Source organism: Gadus macrocephalus, chromosome 6 (assembly GCF_031168955.1).
Source record: "Gadus macrocephalus chromosome 6, ASM3116895v1".
NCBI classification, from domain to species: Eukaryota; Metazoa; Chordata; class Actinopteri; order Gadiformes; family Gadidae; genus Gadus; species Gadus macrocephalus.
This window is the reverse complement of record NC_082387.1, coordinates 14,029,108-14,044,925: the sequence shown is the minus strand read 5'-3', so window position 1 is coordinate 14,044,925 and position 15,818 is coordinate 14,029,108. Positions and strand designations below refer to the sequence as shown.

General features: G+C 46.4%; 1 long non-coding RNA gene across 1 annotated transcript in view; it reads right to left on the bottom strand.

The window, feature by feature from the left end:
* Positions 1–769: 769 nt before the first annotated feature.
* Positions 770–15,818, bottom strand: part of LOC132459045 (uncharacterized) — a 31,259-nt gene continuing 16,210 nt past the window's right edge. The window contains exon 2 of the long non-coding RNA XR_009526091.1: positions 770–1,138. This is a non-coding gene — a long non-coding RNA (uncharacterized LOC132459045). The remainder of the gene's footprint in view (positions 1,139–15,818) is intronic.

Below are 15,818 nucleotides of genomic sequence, written 5' to 3'. Positions count from 1 at the left end.
TGTGCGTGTGAGTGTGCAAGTGAGACTCAATAAGCCAGGTGAATGACTGTGCAGGGGCACATCTTTAGCACTCCATAATAGAAAATTAATGGCGCTCAAATCAGTCGTGAGGGCACCCCGAGGGTTACCTAATAGGCCCAGTTAGAACCGTCATCCCTCCCCGCGCCGCCTGAAGTATTGCACGCAAACATGGGAGGGAGCACCCGGGAGTTAGGGAGGGCAAGGGGGGAGAAATGTAACTACATTGAGGAAAGGAGGGTTGTGTGTTAATAAATAGAATATTGCTAAGATTCATGTGTCTGTCTTGCTTCATCCTGTGGATTTGAACAAACAAGTCGCGTCCATCCAGTGGGAATGTCGGTATTAATGGAATATTGTGCATATTGACACCTGATTGAAAACAAGAGAAAAACAACCAACTGCTTATTAACCAGATCCGTTTAACGATTAAACAAATAGGAGGTGATTTGTTGAATCATTAGATTGGTATTTGTCTAGCAGGCTGTGAGACTTAAAGCAGTGTACGATACATATCTCAACCGGCTCATTATTCTGCTTTACAAACGCAAACAGCGCAAATACGATAAACACACCGCTGTCCTATTGATCTTTGAGCACAAGGCGGCACACACTCTGCGCGGAACACAGGCGGAAAAGTTGAAACAACAAATGATTAGTTGTCAACCCACCGACTGTAAACTCCTCTGCCAGTCCCTGGAACCTCATTTACCTATGCAGTGACATCAGACACCAGAGCGCTAGGAATGTGTGTGTGTGTGTGTGTGTGTGTGTGTGTGTGTGTGTGTGTGTGTGTGTGTGTGTGTGTGTGTGTGTGTGTGTGTGTGTGTGTGTGTGTGTGTGTGTGTGTGCGCGTGAGTGTGTGCGTGTGTGTGCGTGAGTGTGTGCGTGTGTGTGTGAACGTGTGTGGGGAGGGGGTGGTCTGCGTCATCGCCAGGCTCCCCTCCCCTCGTCAGGTACTGGAACCCGGCTGCTGTGTCCTCGCTGTCCCGACGTGAACTCACCCGCACGCCGCCACGCGTCCGTCCTCCAGCGCAAAGACCGTGTGTCGTTCCCCGCAGGCCACGCAGGCCACCCTCAGGCGGGGAGCCGGAAGCGTCCGGAGAAGATGCGGTGTCAGCTACGACCGCAAAAAAAGAGGGACACACAAACAGAAAAAAAGAAAATGAAACCAAGAAAGTAGTTCCTCGCAGAGGTGAAGAGAGGAATTTCCCAGGCTGAGCTCGATCCATAACCACCAGCTCGGTCAAATGCTCCACAACTCGGCTTGGCACAGATCCCACAGACTCCAAGCCCCAACAACATGCTCCACTCTAGTCCAATATCAACGGACGCGAGTGAACACCTCCACCGAGGAACACAGCATATTCCTTCATGACGCCGAGCTTTCTGGAGATCTGTCCTTGTATTCCTGTGTGTTTGGTTGTCTGTCTATGTGTGTGTTTTTGTGTTTGTGTGTGTGTTCACGCCAGTGCCACAGAGAAAGAGACAGACAGAGAGAGAGAGAGAGAGAGAGAGGGAGAGAGAAAATGAAACAGCCTATGAGAAGAAAAGAAACCCTGGTTCCTCATCATGCGCTTGTTAGCTTGTCCAATCTATGGCAATCAGCGCGGTCCCAGGGGCTGAAAGACAGGAGATGCTGGCGAAAAGGCAAGCTGGGGCTGAGGAAAAGATCAATACTGCACCGTGAAACAAGAAGTGTAGGCTATTTACTCTCCATTGATCTGATGACTCTGGAGAAACACCTCGCTCTGCTATTACATGGAGGCTGGAACTCTGTTGTGGAAGGACTTTTCTTTTTTTTACACTTCCCCTTCTCCCTCTCTCCCTTTTCTTTGATACCCCCTTTTTTTCAACTCAAGGTCAGGGGAGGATGGAGAAACAGAAAAAAGCTCCCAAATAAACACAATGATTTGTCAGGGGTAATTAAACTAAAGATTATGTGTTGAAATTCAGAAGGGAACTGAGGCTAACTAGCTATTGTGAAAGTGAGTCCTCAACACGAGACCCTCGGCAAGGAGGAAAAAGAGCTCCACTAGAGTCACCGTAATTAAAACAAATGAACCAGTGGCGTGGGGCAGGGAGAGCTGCTACAGGGCTGTGCTACAAGGTGTTCTCTATTCCCCTGTTTGAGGTACTGCATGGTAGTAGGAGAGGGAGCCATCAAGGCCTGTTCCTTCAAAGTAGAGCATACAAAGTGAGGCCCTGACATGATAGGGCTAAAAGATATACGTTTACATAAATGTGACACAGACAATTACACAAGGCCATTACAGAATTTGTGTTTGTGATTTGTGAAGGGGTAATGCTGCTGTTCGAACCAGTGACATTTCGCAATGGACTCTAAACTCTTTATAGATTTCAAAGACTCTTGCTTATGTTTACAGACCAGGGTAGGAAAAAGATTTAGAACAGAGAACTATGATCTACGAGATGTCCTCAGGCAGTAGTGAGAGTGCCTGAGGTGAACTGAAACAGAGGGAATAGGGAGTGTAGGAAAGGGGATCTGGTTTACAGGTAGACGTAGTGACCCTTAAACACTAATACAAATAAACATGCTGGCATAAAAATAATTAAAGTAACAAAGTGTCGTATACTTGTCGATGGTATTTTAGTTGAAAATAGATGGTTACATTGTAGTAATGATGCCACAGACCAAAACTACAACAAAGCTCTCTCTGTGTAAACTGTTTAAAGATAACCTCATAATTGTACGGCAATAAAGGTTAGTCTATATCTGCTGGTGGATCGACAGCAAATGCTCAGCAGGAGAAAGGCTCTTGATCGCTCCATGTTGGTGGTGAAGTCATCAATTAGTAAAACATACTAGAGTTAGGTTTAGTTTAAGTTAAGTATAGCCTGCAAATAATGGCTCCATTTGCATTCAGCAATAACACAGTTAATAACTCACAACTAACACATATGCTGTTTATATTTGATGCCTGCCAAAGAGTATTATACGTAAAAAGATTATAAGCCGGCCCTCGCAGTGACAAATTAAGCTCTACGTTGGAACACAGAAAGTTAATTTAATTTATTATTAATTATAATTTATTTAATTATAAGTGAGAATTACATGTTATTTTTTATTTTAGACACACACACACACACACACACACACACACACACACACACACACACACACACACACAAACACACACCCCCCCCACACACACACACACACACACACACACACACACACACACACACACACACACACACACACACACACACACACACACACACACACACACACACACACACACACACACACACAATTTCCATGAGTTGTACCATTGTGGCTTACCGTCAAACAAAAAAACAAAACAAGCATCATGGCTGAACTATACTTCAGAATTCTCTAAACATTTGTCATTTGTATGGCTTCAATCTCGCCGCCTCGTCGTCTCTGCCTCTCACTCTCTCTTCAGCTCCTTGGAGGGGAAAGTCCTATTGACTGTGTGGCTGTATCGCAACAAGCACTCTCTAATGACTCCCTGAAGACCTCTGCCTCCCTTCTGCTCTCTCCCTTTCCCTCTTTCTCGCTCTCTCTCCCTCTCTCCCTCTCCCTCTCTGTATCCTCTCCAGTCTCCTGGTCACCAGATAATTAACCCTCTCTAATAGCGCAGATTACATTAGCTTTGGATTCGCACTGCTACACAATGGACCTCGCCTTGCTTTACAAATCTCCCCCTTCACAAGAACACAATTATGAATTCAAACAACTTCTTATCCACACTCACTCATCCAGGGACACAACCCGTCGCTCCCCCCCCCTCCCTCACCCCCAACTCCCAGGCCCTCACCAGGACCGAATAATGAGAGATGTAGAGAGAGGGACCACACAACTAGTTGTCCTTGTGTGTGTGTGTGTGTGTGTGTGTGTGTGTGTGTGTGTGTGTGTGTGTGTGTGTGTGTGTGTGTGTGTGTGTGTGTGCGTGTATGTGTGTACGGATTAATATGTGTTGGGTGAGTATCTGGGCTTGTATGTTTGCATGTGTGTGTGTGCGAATGCCCCTGTGGGAATGTGTGTGTGTGGGAATGTGTGTGTGTGCGTGTGTGTGTGTGTGTGTGTGTGTGTGTGTGTGTGTGTGTGTGTGTGTGTGTGTGTGTGTGTGTGTGTGTGTAAGTGTCTGTGTGTGTAAGTGTCTGTGTGTGTGTGTGTATGTGTGCGTATCTGAGGCGTTTGTGTATGCCCATGCCCCTGTGGGCATGTGTGTGTGTGTGTGTGCCTGTGCCTGTGTGCATGCATGTATGTGTGCATGAGTGTGTGCACGTGTGCATGCATGCATGGATGTGTTCATGTGTGTGCGTGTGCGTGTGTGTCTCTGTGTGTGTGTGTGTGTGTGTGTGTGAAGGGGAGGGTGAGTCTGAGAGGTCACTCTAGGTGTTTCTTCTCCTGAGCTCCCAGAAGCCGGTGATAACTCTCCATCTTAACATTCCAATTGAGAGCAGAATGGAATCTTAATTACTGAGGGTGGATTGAGCCAGGGGCCAGGGGATAAAGGGGCTAAACGGCTGGCTCATGGAGTGAGTGGTCAAAGAGAAGGAATTAGAGGCTGGAATGAATGACTGGAGCCAGTGGAAGCATCTTCCCACACATTCAAAATAATACAATATAGAGGGTTTCACATGCAAAGTCTTAAACTTTTTTGATTTTATATATTTTTTATACCTTAGAAAATATTTCACATGCATTGTAATGCATGTGAAAAAAGGTGGTGGTGCGCTTAAGTGACCGGTCCATTCTAGTCTTAAAGTGCCTTCATTCTCCACTGTGATTGGAGATTTAACGTTGTATTCAACTGCCCGGCTCTGTGACTGTATTATGGCCCCACGGTTGGTTACACATCTTCAAAGTAATGGAGCTGAAGTATATGAACAAAGCACTGCTGAACTCAATTCAGCTGAATGCAAATTATGTGGAAAAAAAGGGAAATTAGTAGAATATTTTGTAACTTAGTATTTCAGAAAGATAGGGAGGGGGAAAGAACGAAGAAGGACATTTTGTAAAAAAAGAACGAAAGAAGGAATGGATTTTATTTTATTTTTTTAAATAAAGACAGAAAGAAACGAAAGGAAATAAATAAAGGAAAGAGAAAAAGAAAGAAAGAAATTGATGTAATGTGTCCCGTCTAAATTTAAATTGGTACATTTGTAGTGAAAAGGCATCCTTGTGTTTCTTTGTCCGAACAAGTAATTTTCCCTACCTCCATACTCTGTAAGGCTTGCCTTAGCAGTATTTTTGCAGCACAGAGCACTCTCCTTTCTATTTCAATAGGACAGCTCATTTGCTAGACTCCAAGCCCAAACTGCTGACTGGCTGTTTTACAGCTGTGTACTGTGTGTGTGTGCGTGTTTGCTTGCGCGTGCCTGCTTGCGTTTGTGCGTGCGTGCGTGCGTGCGTGCGTGCGTGCGTGCGTGCGTGCGTGTGTGTGTGTGTTTCTTAGGACAGCGGATAGATATAACTTTATATAAAATCTCAACGAGTATGAGAGAGATGTGTTATTATTGTATACTATCATTATGATCATTAAGAGCGTAGCAATTCAAGGTCATAGTGTGTGTCTTACAAAACAAAAGGTTGAAAAGTCATGAGTGCAACTGGTTATTACTCTCTGCTCTCTTAAAAACAAAGAAGGCACAGTGATGCTTTGATCTTAATGGTAAAGTTGTTGGCTGTTGTTTCCCAGAGTGAAGGAGAGGAGGCTACTTCAGCAGGTGCTCCGTGACTTCCTCCTATTTTTCATTAGAGCCGTCCTTTAAAGTGGAATTATATGACTGGCAATCTGCCCTGACACCAACTTGATCACTGTGTGTGTGTGTGTGTGTGTGTATGTGTGTGTGTGTGTGTGTGTGTGTGTGTGTGTGTGTGTGTGTGTGTGTGTGTGTGTGTGTGTGTGTGTGTGTGTGTGTGTGTGTGTGTGTGTATGTGTGTGTGTGAGTGCGCTTGTGTGAACGTGAATCTGTTTTCAAAATATATGCGCACACACAGTGATTGTGTGATGAAAAACTAAATGTTACCACGTCCACACCCACACACACAGAGAGGGAGCACGTGAAATGTAGCTTCATTCACTTTCCCAAACAACAAGCCCTCGATCCCCCACCCGGTCAATTCCCCCCCCCCCCCCCCCCCCCCCCCCTCCACACCCCATGTGACTGACGCTTTCACAAGGCCCCTCAAGGACGAGCCGCAGTTGGCCCTGGGCGGCGGCGGTGGCGGCGGCGGTGGCGGTGGCGGCGGCGGGGGGGGGGGAAGGCTGCGTTGCCGTTAGCTACGCTGCGTGTCCATCAGGATAATGACGGATAGCTCTAAGGCCAACCCCCTGCGTTAAGGAGATGAAGGGTCGACTCGGCCTCTTACTCAGCACTTTGGCCTTTCCTCCCCTCCCCCCCCCCCTCTGCCCCCCTCCCCCCCTCTAACCCCCTCCCCCCGGCTCATTGCGGTGGTTCATCACACAAACACGCGGAACCCCGGGCTTGCTAGGGTATGGAGATTAGCCCACCAGTGTACAAAAAATAAAGAGAAAAGAAAGAAAATGTTCATCATTCCCCCCACTGAGCCGGGGTCAATCAGGGGCGCTTCAGCGTGCGTTCCCAACGTGTCTTCTCCTGCAAGTGGCTTCTCCCGGTAAGAGAGCGCACTGGGGCAGCGTTTATGGGCGCGGCGCGTACGGACTCCCCCTCCGAGGAGAGGCGGCGGAGAGGGAGGCGCAGGGCAAGGAAGGAGGTGAGGAGCGGTAAGGAGAGCGAGAGGCGCGAGCCAACGAGCCTCTGAGTGAAACAGCCTGTAAGGGAACCGCCTGGCCTCGGCCGGCTCATTAGGCTAATGTTTTTTTATAAGGCACTTCAAATGTCAAGCCGTCGGTGGATTTAGTGTAAACTTAAATTCCATTACCTGGCAGGCATTAATTGCTAACTGAGCTCAGGGATCTTTCCCTCGGGGCCTCTTTGTTTCCTCTTTGTCATCTGGCTAACTATTCTGTCTAGACTAACTTAGAGCACCGTAATCCACCATGGGGATCAATAAACGGCACATAATTCAGCTCCAATAATGAGCTTTCCCTTCAACGCAAACGCCGGCCCACTTCCCGTCGGAGCGGGCAGGGGCGTAAAATGATAATGTAATTATTAAAAGGACAGGCGAAATGAGTAAGCACTTTCCTACGAGAGAGGGAGGGCAGGCGGGAGGCCCAATTAGACACACTTAAGGCTGTCATTGTTATTGGAGACATAGCTAATCAAGGAGGCAGATACAGGGGCATCCATTTCAGCAGGTAATGGAATGACAGACTCTCCCGTTTCTCTGGGACCGTGATGTCATCAGAGGGCCGTCGCGCCCGAGTGGGCACTCTTTAATGGAAGACAAGGGATAGGGTTTCGCCCGGCATCAGAGATACTGAGACGGGGACTTGTAAGAGGAGAGGTGCGCCATTAGCACTCCTAAACAGGTACACATTCGTGCCCGGAGCTTCTTCTTCAATCGCGTAACAGCTTTATTATTGCTGCGACCTTTACGTGCAGGTTGGCTCCCGGTACTTCTGTTCCAATCCAAACATGTAAACCTGAACTCGGGCTCGTCGGCCAAACAACCTCTTTGACCGTCACTAACTAGACGTCCTAACTAGGCCTCATGCTATCGCTGAGATGCTAACCACTGTTTTAGTAACTGATTGCTAACAGAGAATTAGTCTCTCGCAACAGCCAACCAGAGATATTTGGAGCATAATGAAGTAGGCAGTAACCTGGGGCCTTATCAACTTACTCCTTTTCTTTTAATTATATGCATCCTTGAATCCAGGCCCCATGAAGAGAAACAAGTTAATTCTGTACACCCAAGTGATCATGACTCATCTGCAGGCTATGTCCATGGCGGATACATCAGGCCTTTTACGGAAGGTTTGTTCCTACTGTTTATCTGCCGGTGACATTTGCTGCACAGGCCCATGCCGCAGCATAATTACCCCACTTATTCAACACACAAGACTACAAGCCTGGCGGGAGTGCCCATCCACAAAGGTTGCAGGACTTAAGGCTACATTCTCCCGTCAGAGTTCAATGGCCGCGGCTGTATCAAAAGATGTCATTCATTTAGTCAGCAGCATGGGTGTTCGTGTAAGAGTAAGCCAACGGGAAAATGGGCCCTAAACTGGCCCGCATGCACGGCCCCAAACAAAGAGCAAGAGCAAATTGACGATGATCAATTTACGGCAGGCTGCACTTGCTTTCAGAGCACAATCCCGAAGAGCTTTGGCACACTCAGAATGTCACAGTTCCCATGGAGGATTGACATTTGCAGCGGGTTCTCCTGCCCCCCCTAAGGCAGGGAACAGGGAGAGATAGCTATCCATAGCCCGATGAGGGACACAGTCGGGGGAACATGACGGCAAGGGAATTGAATCGCACCCAAAGGAACATCCAGTGGTTATTTCTAAAGAGATCATATTGTCAGTGCTAAGTTTTGAATATACTTAAGATATCCATCCATTCACCAGACTATCTCCTTTACCATCATATTCATGGTCGGGTGCGATGGCTGCATTTGATGACAATAACTTTAGAATATCAATACAAACCATATTCATATCAAAATGATTAACAATGCAAGTCCTGTGGCTACAATAAATAATATAATAGTATTTCGATATTCCATATGTCTGTCTTTCCTTTTTACCAAGCACCATTAACCTGCACACTGCTCCCTTCGGATGACCACTGACAGTCAGATCCAGACAGCGATAGCACCACGGCACAACTGTAACAGATGTGTAGCCCCACGCCTGTCCTCCCGTACCCCCTTTCTGCCAATCATTGCCGTTGTAGATGAGTTGTTATGCTAATTGTGTTGAGAACACACCCAGTTCCAGCCTAACAAGGGAGCGGCCAATTAAAACCAGGGCTAATGTTTCACCATCGCTGCCGTGCGACTCCTCCACTGCCCAGAGTTCTCCACACAGCCTTATCTGTCAGAGACAGTCAGCACAGATGGATGACAAGTGAAGACGGGATGTTTAGTTTGAGGTTGTGCGGTAATGAGAGTCACGTGCGTCGGCGCGTTCAAATTTCAGTCTGGCTTCTACTGATCCTAAAGCTGCAATCAACACTGGGCCATCTGCAACACTGCAATTAGCATAATTGGTATACATTACATGCTCATATAGAGTACATTTTTATCCGCTTTTCTTTGCCCTTAACAAGGCGTGCCGCCGCCGCGATGCTACGAGAGAGCGACACCGTTGATTGGAGACAGACAGAGAGCGGCACACAGCCAGGCCGCTTTTGTTGGAAACTGACAATCATGACTCGGGGGCTGGCCAGGTGCGCGGGCCAGAGTGTGTCTGACACAAGCGCCGGGATCCAAGGCCCTACACCTGGATCCAGGGCCGTGGAGACAGACAGCCTGGCCCTCACTCAGACAGACAGGCAGACAGTGTGTGCAGGCAGCGTTCAGGCCCCTTCCAGCTGCTCAAGGGGAATAAATTGGACCCGATTAGAATGAATCGCAGTCGCCCGGGCGTCATCTGCGAGGAAATAAAAATAAAAAACATCCCGTTATGTGTTCTTTGTGGAGTACAACTGTGGCGAACAAAAAGAGCCAAACTTGTATGACTACAACAGACCGCCCTAGTTCTGACAACCCGCACTGCACACGCAGCAAACTAACAAGAGAGATGTAGGTATTTCAAGGCTGTGCCCTGCCAGGGCTAAAGCTGGCTCCAGCGTCCTCATACACCTGCTCCACGCCTCGCTGTGTGGGACCTACAACGGATTGTCCAGATTAGCTGCGGTCCCCTGAAAGTTTCAGCATTGGTCAAAGCTAATGTGCTTGTTTGTCAGCCGAGGTTATCTTGAAGTTGCAATACAATACACTATAAGTCTCAATTGACTATTTAGTTAAGAAATAGAGGTTGCGTTTGTTTCCCCCCCCCCTTCTTTTTTTGACAAATCACCACTTACGCTGGGCTCATGAGCAGCCGGGCAGAATACGCTCATTGCCATTTAGAATGTTATGGGCCTGCAGAGAATTCATGAAGCTTTAACTCAGCCTCTGATTCAAAAGATTTCTCTTACAGGAAAGCCATTCATTCATAGCACAGGATAAAACTACAACCATCAGCACTTATGTGTCCACCACACACCGGCCGGAGAGGGGGATGGAAAACTCCCCATAAACAACGCTAAGGCCTGCACACGTGAACACAAACACGTAACCACAGTCGTTTGTCTGACATCACAGGTCCGAAGAAGGGCATTGGTGCTTAAAGTATAAAGTGGTGAATTCAATTAAAGTGGTTTCCAAAGAGGCGTCGTAAGAGACGGAGAAGGCCTGTAGCCCAGGCCTGAACCCAGTACCCCCCCCCCCCCACCCCCTCCCCCCCTCCTTCTTCCATCGGCCCGCATGCCTGACAAATAGATGGCGGTGTATAATTGAAACACATTGCTGCCAGCGTAGGTCAATACCATTGCTCTCCTCGCTCACCAGCACTAGATTAACAGACTCCATTTTATCTTCCCTTGGCCCATCCCAGGCTGACAGAGGCCCGGCATCAGCTGCTTATCCATAAAAGAGAGGCCCCCTTATCTTGAAAATAAACAAATACATAAAGTGTAACAGCCTGCTGTCTGTCCAGGCAGTTAAGAGCTATTTAGTTTAAGGCAAACAAGTCGCAGTGTTTTATTTAACACATCACCGTGAGTTAAAGCACCAAACTGTCACTGTGAATCACTAGTCCACAAAATGTCTGATCCAGATTGGCCTCTATACAACATATAGTAATACATTGATAACATGGACAGGTGTAATGAGGAATTGTTCATAAAAGGCCTACATTTTAAAAAAAAATGTAATTAATCCACTATATCCTTTACAAATTGAAAGCTGTGTGAACAACGCCCAAAAAAGCAACCGAATAACTCAGGGTAAGGTTCAAAGCATCAAACACAAATGGAAATTGTACCTCTCCAGCTCATGTCCTCTGAAACAAACAAAGCTTTTGTTATCGTACCGACAAATTCAAGCAGACTATGAATACTTATTTTGTCCCGCAATAATATATTATTTGCCGTAAAATAAAGAATATATGATATTGGATAGTAAACGAATATATCCATTCCCTCTGAAAGGTTAGATGTACAGAAACGAAATCAGGGAATTGAAACAACTTTGATACAATTGGCTCGAATATAGGTATTAGCCATATGCAATCAACCTTATGCTATAAAAAATGTCTATATCTATATCACACCCAATGTCATGCAAGTTTATACGTAGCAATGTCATTCAAGGTTGAACGTTTGCAACTGCACTGTGGCAGCATCGTTACATTACTGCAGCACCACTGCGGGCCTTGACTTATGTGGACATCGATTGCCAAGCCATCAGTCTGTTTATCCATGATAAACAGGCAGGATTAATTAGCATTAGCACAAGTGTAATAGGAAGCTAAAACGGCTGATTATATGTATTTAAGCCAAAGCATTACATGTATGCAGACTAAAATTATCTTGACAAACAAATGGGAAAATAAGGGTGAGGGTTCAAGGGTAAAGAGAAAATCGATTATCACCCACTTCTGAATGTGCCTTTATGTAATTATCTGTTAGGTTAGATGGAGTTAATTGAATCCCACCAATCCAATTTGCTTACAGTTTAGCTGTAAGGATTGCAAGGAATAATTCCTGACTTTCGACATCACAGCAAATGGATAAATACCCTAAAAAATAAATCCCTCAGCAGTGTGGGTGGGGGAGCACACATTGCGCCCGTGTATGATTGTTTGTGTGTGTGTGTGTGTGTGTGTGTGTGTGTGTGTGTGTGTGTGTGTGTGTGTATGTATGTATGTATGCATGTATGTATGTATGTATGTGTGTGTATGTGTATATATTAATGTGTATGTGTGTGTGTGCCTGCCTGTGTGAACAGGGGAGTTCCACGGTACACAGACAGGAGCCCGTCGTCCGCGTGCTGTTGTTTGCGGTTTGAGGCGTGTGTTTACGCCGCTGCCCACATAGAACACACATTAGCCACGGACGGATATTCAATTAAGTCCTTTGTCAGCGGCGTGTGCCGGGGCAGTGCGGGATGCGGAGTACAGTAATCCATGATGCACAACTCGTTGTCAGCCCCATTGTCTGCCTGACGGACGGAAATTGTTTGCAGGCGTGCCTCGACCAACAGATTAGACCGACTGCTGGGGCGGGGGTGGAGCGAGGGGGAGGGAGGGAGGGGGAGGGAGGGAGGGGGAGGGAGGGGGAGATAAGAAAGACGCCAGCGGTATTGTCAGCGCCACATCCTTGCCTTCTTAATACATTGAAAACAAATAGGCAGACCTAACAATTGCTTTAATCCATTCCCTACAATTAGGCCGCTTTATTTCTTTGACACTACTTACATTGCGTTTGCTTCCAACCCACTTCATTCTGTCTGCCTCTGGTCTCTCTCTCTCTCTCTCTCTCTCTCTCTCTCTCTCTCTCTCTCTCTCTCTCTCTCTCTCTCTCTCTCTCTCTCTCTCTCTCCCTCTCAGTTACTTTGTATATTTCTCTATTTCTCTCCGTCTTTCTCCTCTCCTGTCAAATAACATTCCAAAATAGGTCCGTCACTTAGATAAACTCTTGACTTGCGTAAACCAAAAAAAGTAATTTTTTGGTTCACCTTAACTTCACCTTAAAAAGTGTCGGTTTAGTAAAATCCACTATGCATGTGATAAAATAGCCTGTTAGCTCCAATTCCCATTCTCACCTGCAGGTAGCAAACCATTTATGTGAAGCTGGAGAACAGTTCCTGATGATGAGGTAGACTTGAATTGAATTAAATCACAACGAAAATAAATCTGCTTTAAATTGTTTAAATGTCCCTGACATATCCGCTAATGGAAATGGCTGGGAACATTAAAAAATGCCTCCTCAAAGAAGTGAAAACGACTTTGAATGTTGAATGCATGTGTAGATGCATAAATGTAGAAGTTAGGTAACTGCTCCAGGTTCAGTCTTTCCATGCGTTGAGCGAAGGGACCTAAGGCAATTTGACAGCACTCCATTCAGTATGCCAGTCCAAAATACACATGTACATGCACATATGAAGGTCAGGTACATTTATATTTCACTGCCCATACTGTGTTACATATGTACTCCTGCTCAGACATCCATCGTCTGCTTTTGATGTGATTTTTTACTAAGCACCTCAGAGTAAGTCGACCAAGGCCAGTGACCCCCTAACGATCTTCATTTGTAAGCTGGGTTGACAACGTGAAAATTTGAGTGTTGAGCAAATGTTAATGTATGTGATATGCCTGCTAGGTGATTATATGGGAACACGTTCTCGTAGCCGCTAACTTATTCCTGGCCTTTAGCTGCCTACAGCCTACGCATATTTCACACAGGTCCACAAACGTGCCTTCCAACAGAATATTCTACAGTTCATTGTGTCTACATGCTAAATATCTATGTTTGAAATGTGAATGGTGTGGAAGGGGAATAAAAAGGTCTCTCGCACCAACCAGTTGCTGTTGGTAGAAAACAAAGTGGAAAAGGTTTTTTTTTGCGTGCACATATGTATTTTATAATTACCGTACCTGTAATGTTCAGGGACATTATCTACCTGGGAAAGCGAGTGTTCGGCAACAGTTGTACGTGTAAATGTTCATGTTGCGGACTCTCTCCTGTAAAGCATTGATCAGCTCCGTTCTAGAACATCTCCGCTATGCTGCCAGAACAGCTGCTTGTTCCAGGGGCAACTGCCTATTTCAAATGTGCTTAAGTATAAATGATTATTGCCAATTAGATGCCCATTAATTGTGCAAGCATGGGATGCTGCCAGCTGTTTGTTTAAGTAAAAATAGTATTTCCTTTGGTTTTCTCCCATGCCAAAAGCATTGTCTTTCTGTCCGCCTTAGAACATACAACAAATACATTCAAATGTATTTTTAAATGATAATTCGGTCAGCAACAATACGGCCCTCTGTAACAGACACGCTATCCAGTGGGGGACAACAGTTAAACCAGGAAACCTTAACAAAATAATAAACCCAAATATTGAACGGTGTTGTTATCAAAGCGATTAGGAAAAACTTTATTATTTTCCCCAGACTTTAACCTAGATAAATGTCTTTCCACCACTCTCTAGCAGAGAGCACTGGGCTGTTGCTGCACGCTTGATGAATGGCTGTCAGCAGCTCGGGCAATCTGGCAAGCTTTAACCTGACCTTACAACAATAGCCCAGGACCCTCTGCTTGTGTCCCTGACCGTCAGAAAGAGCTGAATTTAGTCTTTTCAGTGGTCCTGGCCTGACCCGGGCACAGCCTGCTAAGTCTCTGAGCAACACACTCCTATTCCCCCACGCCGGCTCCCTGGCCAGCCTTAGCACAGGCTTCCAGGAGGAGGCATCCATTGCAAGTGTCATTAGGTGACCCCTCACCCCTCTCTGAGCCAACCCTATTAGAGGAGTGGAGGCGAGACACGACCTGTCTCACCATCAGAGGAGGGGCGCGGAGCAACGCCACGCAGCGACGCCACGCAGCGACGCCACGCAGCGACGCTCGGCGGAAGGGAGAAACAAAGCGCCGCATTGACAGCGGCAGCAAGAGAGAGAGAGGCTCGCAGGGGAGATGGATGCATTTGGAAATGGATGGAAATTACTCAACCATTTACAACCCTCGCTAGCGCATCCCTGTTATTCTATTTGTCTTTTACCACTTAAACTGTAAAATCATAAACAGAGCAGCTATCATTTCTCTCTCCGGCTTGTTGCCTCACTTCCACAAAATAACACATCATCGGACAGATAGCATCAATTCTACCCACAGTAATCCCAGCACCTCTGGTTGTATCATTCATTCAATTTCAGCCACCGGCTACATCCAACATTACACACTGCATCAAGATTACAGGAGAGAGGCACAATGAAAAAGGGAGAGAGAGGTAAAGCGAGAGTGAGGTTGAGAGAGAGAGTGAGGTTGAGAGAGAGAGAGAGAGAGAGAGAGAGAGAGAGAGAGAAAAAAACAAGGGTAGGGAAAAAAGGGGTCATCATGTAACGATTGTTGAAAAGATTTTGTGTTCAATATGTATCCTACATGTGCATGAGTGTGTGTGTGTGTGCTTTTATATTAGTGTGTGTGTGTGTGTGTGTGTGTGTGTGTGTGTGTGTGTGTGTGTGTACATGGGTATGTGTGTTGCGGTTGCGCCATCCATGCATGCGTGTGTGTGTGTGTGTGCATGTGTGCGTGTGTACCTATATATATGTGTGTTTGTGTGTGTATGTGGGTGTGGGTATCCATGCATGTAAGCGTGTTGATGTGTTTGCCTGGGTCTGGTTGGGTGTGCAGCACGTTTGCATGCGTGCATGTGTTTGATGTGCATCCGTGTGTGTGCGTGTGCAGGGCTGTATTCTGAGTCTCCCTGACATGTAGAGAGCTGTCCCTTAGCCCCATGTTATTTAGCAGCCGTGTGACAGTAGGTGGCCACGGTGGATTTGTGGGGGTCGCGGGACTCCAGTGGCCTGGTTTATACCTTCGGTTTATACAACCCATGCCTCCTTGCTTGTTCTAGCTGATGCAATTAACCTCGTGCCATTGTAACCCCACTATTCAAACCACAACAACACCCCACTCCACCACAGGGCCCGAGCAGGTGGACATATGAAGATAATGAAGCTGGACAAATGCAAAGCAAGACCGTAAAAAAAAATAAAGCCAAGAGAATGGAAGCATTAAAGGGCAAGGCAGAGGTCAATACATGCGCTGATGTACATGTATTGCTTGCCAATGTCAAACGAGATTGCTTGCTTCAATAGCTGTACATC